The sequence below is a fragment of the Morone saxatilis genome, unplaced genomic scaffold (assembly GCF_004916995.1).
Source record: "Morone saxatilis isolate NCDOM2014 unplaced genomic scaffold, NCSU_SB_2.0 Contig18, whole genome shotgun sequence".
In the NCBI taxonomy this organism is placed as follows: Eukaryota; Metazoa; Chordata; class Actinopteri; family Moronidae; genus Morone; species Morone saxatilis.
This window is the reverse complement of record NW_023339740.1, coordinates 19929046-19933120: the sequence shown is the minus strand read 5'-3', so window position 1 is coordinate 19933120 and position 4075 is coordinate 19929046. Positions and strand designations below refer to the sequence as shown.

The 4075-nt window shown below is 39.4% G+C and overlaps 1 protein-coding gene across 1 annotated transcript in view; it reads left to right on the top strand.

Moving 5' to 3' along the window:
• Nucleotides 1-4075, top strand: part of LOC118328504 (potassium voltage-gated channel subfamily D member 3-like) — an 83074-nt gene that overhangs the window by 62392 nt on the left and 16607 nt on the right. The window lies entirely within an intron of this gene.

The following is a 4075-nucleotide window of genomic DNA, read 5'->3' as shown; positions in this document are numbered from 1 at the left end:
TGACGCGGCCGCAGCACGCCCCGAGTTGCGCGGAGTGCGAGGGCCCGCCCAACGCTGCTTGCAGCTTTAATTATTTTTGTTATGTAAATGAATGGGACATGGTGTTATTTCACTTATCCTTTGTATTTGAATACTTACTTGTTTCACTGTTGTAATCACTTGGAGTGCTTTTAATGTCAATCTTATATGCATTATTTTTTCCACTAATTATATGGTTTAATTATGTTCCCTTAGTTTAATAGTATTTAATGGTTGACTGATTATGAAGCTGTTTCTACTTTAAACAGTGCTGTTGTACAACTTCATTGACAAATAATAAGTCGTAGTATGACGGTAAGTGGGCCTGCGCTCTTGGTGGAACATGTTCTTTCAGGTACTCCGTCAAAACCAGTCAAACAAAATTCACAGATGTTGAGTGAGTTCGAGCGCGTGTTTAACAGATGCAAAACCACAGTGTTATCTTCCCAACCATTGCGCAGTTGACAGAACAAAATACTGTGTTCACGTTACAAAGTAATCTACCTGGAATGTGCACTGGCCTATTGATTAGCCAATGTAGCATCTTGTTGGATTACGATGCATCTGTGTGACATGCGAGCTGTGCCAACAGTGACTTTATTCAAAATAAAAGAGGGGACAGTGTTTTTGACCCATAATGCATGGTGCAATAATAATGCATGGTTCAGGCAGTGTCAAAAAATTTTCACCACCAGATAAATCAAATCAAACCATCAGCAATTATCTGGAAACAAGATAAGGGCCGCTAATAATTCAAACTCTTTTAAAGAGCTGTAAGAAAAAACTGGTGCGTGTTAGAGGAGCTTTTGATTACAAGGTACATTTAAATTTTATAATGAGGGAAAGTGGTTGGTCACAGCAAGTGATCTGCGCTGTGAGTGAAGGGACAGCTCCACACTGAAAGAGAGGTCGACATTTTTTGTGCCTCCATGAAAGCAATCCTAACTATAACTATTTATCATTTAAACATTTTGGCACCCATCTCTTTTAAATAAAACACCCTGTTGTGAGCTAACTCACTGCAAAGAGCAAAGTTTTGAATATTCCACCATATCACAGTGGTAATGATGTTTGACACATCATAGTGGGTATGAAGTGTCAAACATCATTACAACAAAGCAATCAGAGACGCAGCCAGGAGAATGTCATCTCTCAACGGCTGACAGACGGTGAGCGGAGTGAACTGTGAAATCATTTGTCTGATTGTCTGGCAGCCAGGAGCAGGACTCAGCAACAATAACAACAAGCCCTGTGGTCAAATCTCCATTGCTCGTTAATAATCCTTCATATTACTGACTCTGCCTCCTGTGCTCACAGTGCACATCACCCTGCCTGCTATGTCTTTTCAAACAATGTGAGAAAAAGTTTTCTCCGGAAAAGAAAAAGGAATCTTTTGAGATTACAGATTGAGTTTGATGTGTGAATTGAAACCATTACATTACACTGCACACATGATGAATAACTCCATTATAATACTAAGCCTCCCCTTCAGTTAGTTTCCTTTCTGTCCTCGTACAGTTCCTAAAAACTCTTCTCGAAATTCTTTGTAATTTTCTAAACATTGTGTCCTTGATTTCATACAGAAGTAGACAAAAGCAGGCTCCTTAATTTTTAACCTGCATGATAAGCGTTGCTAGCATATTTTATCCTAGCTAGCTTGCTAATACTCATTTGCTGTTTTAAACTGTCTGGCTAACTCTTTTTGAAACAAGAACCCTGTAGAAGAGTCTTAAATATACACTTGATGGCTACGTACACAATATCGTGGGAAAAGGCTGAGACTGAAGCTGCATTTCCAAATAGATATTCAGCCACTTGATGACCCATCAACAAGCAGCATTGTTTTTGTACAGCAGGCTAGAGCTAGTTAGACCTAGCATAGCATACACTACTGTACAGTATAATGGGGTATATTTAAGATCAGCTGTTTTGTTCTGTCATAACCCCCTCTTTGGAGCTTACCAAAGCTATCGTAGTCATGAGATTCCAGTGTTAAAAGAGAAAAACCTTTAAAAGGACGATCATGTCTGTAGATAAAAATTACTCATTCTAAGGTAACGATTCCTATTTTCAGGTGATTATACACTAATAAAACATACCTATCAATATTATATTCCATTTCTGCCAATAGACCCTCCTAAATGTGACAGACTGGACCTTTAACGTCAATAAAACACAGAAGATGTCCCTGAGAGTTTTTTTAGTAGTCAGTTAATGATGTGCTGTTTGGCTGTAAGTCCTAAACTGCAGCTTCCTTTAGAGCAGACAAACACACAGGTTTTAAACTTGTGTTTTTGTTTTTGGAAAGGTTTTTAAAAACTCCTTCAAACGCTTTAGTTTCAAGTATGTCTCTTACTAGACGCCATACACACTGCTTCAACAGGAGAGCAGAGCCAAAGCTTGACAGACCTTCCGTTAAGGTTGCTAAGCAATGATTGGACAATTACTACTCGGAAGAGGGGTTTAGCGAATGATCAATTGAGAGTCTTGCAATTATTTTTCAATACACCAACTTGTACATTTAAGGGTAATTTTTGATTGACTTTCACCATATTATCTCAGTGGAACCAGTTAGTGTGAATCTATCCTTTGTCTGACATAAATAGGAAAAAGAAGTCACAACAGCGTGTCATTAATTACAGTCAGCGTGTGTACTCTACTTTGTAAAAAAAATAAAAAATTGAGAAAAAGTAATTTTCAAAGAGGATTTGAGTAACATCACGTCCTTCCCTCTTGCACATATTTGTTCAGGCAGAGCAGAAGGCTGGGTTTGTGATAATCCCTCAGCTTTTCAGTTTGTGGGTAGTAAGCAGGAGGTAAGTCTTGCGATTATAGTGCTTTTCAGCATGGAGAGTAAGAGCTTTGGGCCAAAAAAACAACAGTCAGAAATGTGGAAAGCCAGCACCCACCCACGTCTGGGCAGAGAGCGGCCCTCAAGAGGCACAGTGGTCAACAGTGCATGGGGCTTACCTGTCAAGAGTCTCATTGTGTCGAGAATGCAGTGGAGAGGAAACTAAGAGAAGCCAAAGAGGCCAAACAGCCAGAGAGGAAGAGAAAAATGGGTCTTTTGACAAGTGCTAGTGTTTTACTGAAAATGTAAGGATCAAAATCAAAGCCCCATGCTCAATCAGTTTTTCAAAGTGTCTCTTGAGGAAATCGGTCAGTTGAGGACTCTGGTTTAAAGTACAATCCATGCAGAATATGCACTCGTCTTTCCTCCCTCTTGTTGTCTTCCTAGTTCTCTAATTACTTATTTTTCTCTCAAAATAGTACCTATTGTGCACCAGCAAACATGGTTTCCCATCGATTCACATCACACTACTACTTCGATTTGATGTCAGCAACCTCTCTAGGAGACAATTTCAGTATGTTTTCCCACCTGTTTACAAGTCTGTCTTTTTAAATCAATTTGTTCCACTACACACTGTCATGACCCACAGCTCTGACCAGCGAATCAACTTCTTCCGGGCCCTGGATCACACTGGCATGACTTTATTATTCCTTCTGAGATGCATAAATAGCAGCGGTCCAATCTCTCTACCTCTACATGTCACAGCAGCCATTTACCGGTGTAATCAAATTATCAAAAGCCTGACTGAAGTGGAGAACAACAGGAGTTAAAAATGGGAAACAAAGAAAAGGAAAGTAGCAAAGACTTAGCGCTGTCTGAAAACGTAATGTCTCCTGGATGTGTAACATGATCACCATATCAACGTAAAAAGTGATGTCAGTGTTTACGTCTTGTTCTTCCCGCTGCCTCCAAACGACCAAAATAATGAGTTAATCCAGGTTTAACTCTAGTGTGCAGTAAATTTTGCGTACTTACTGGTGTAATCCCTGTAAATGTAGCTGTAACTTGTGCATTTATCAAATACAATGCATTGTGTGGTGGGATTGCTGGCAAAAACACATTCAAATCACTAAGTATATAATTAGTGGACAGAACTTCTGGGTCTGTGAAGTGAAGCTAACGAGGAAGTGTCTTAAAATCAGAATCAGAATCAGAAATACTTTAATAATCCCAGGGGGAAAATATTTTTGTTACAAACTCCAGATA